Source organism: Nanorana parkeri, unplaced genomic scaffold (assembly GCF_000935625.1).
Source record: "Nanorana parkeri isolate BGI_ZX_2015 unplaced genomic scaffold, ASM93562v1 scaffold5080, whole genome shotgun sequence".
In the NCBI taxonomy this organism is placed as follows: domain Eukaryota; kingdom Metazoa; phylum Chordata; class Amphibia; order Anura; family Dicroglossidae; genus Nanorana; species Nanorana parkeri.
In genome coordinates this window covers 2566-3136 of record NW_017311340.1, presented here as the reverse complement: position 1 = coordinate 3136, position 571 = coordinate 2566, and the positions used below count along the sequence as shown (strand labels likewise).

At 57.1% G+C, this 571-nt stretch overlaps 1 protein-coding gene across 1 annotated transcript in view; it reads right to left on the bottom strand.

The window, feature by feature from the left end:
* The window catches only part of LOC108804083 (kinesin-like protein KIFC3), a gene marked incomplete at its 5' end in the record, with an annotated part of 6155 nt that overhangs the window by 4004 nt on the left and 1580 nt on the right, over positions 1–571 (bottom strand). The gene's annotated exons all lie outside the window — the stretch shown is intronic.

Here is a 571-nt window from a genome sequence, read left to right as displayed (position 1 = left end):
GGACGCGGGGATTTGGGATGTGTCCGGAGATTTGGGATCGGGTCAGAGATCTGGGATCGGGCCGGAGATCTGGGATCGGGAGATTTGGGATCGGAGATTTAGGATCGTGTCGGAGATTTGGGATCGGGTCAGAGATCTGGGATTGGGAGATTTGGGATCGGAGATTTTGGATCGGGTCGGGAGATTTGGGATCGGGTCAGAGATCTGGGATCGGGCCGGAGATCTGGGATCCGGAGGTTTGGGATCCAGAGATTTGGGATCGGGTCGGAGATTTGGGATCGGGTCAGAGATTTGGGATCGGGTCAGAGATCTGGGATCCGGAGATTTGGGATCGGAGATTTGGGATCGGGTTGGAGATTTGGGATCGGGTCAGAGATCTGGGATCGGGCCGGAGATCTGGGATCGAGTCGGAGATTTGGGATCGGGTCAGAGATCTGGGATCGAGTCGGAGATTTGGGATCGGAGATTTAGGATCGGGTCGGGAGATTTGGGATCGGGTCGGAGATCTGGGATCGTGTCGGGAGATCTGGGATCGGGTCGGGAGATTTGGGATCGGGGCGGGGGATTTGGG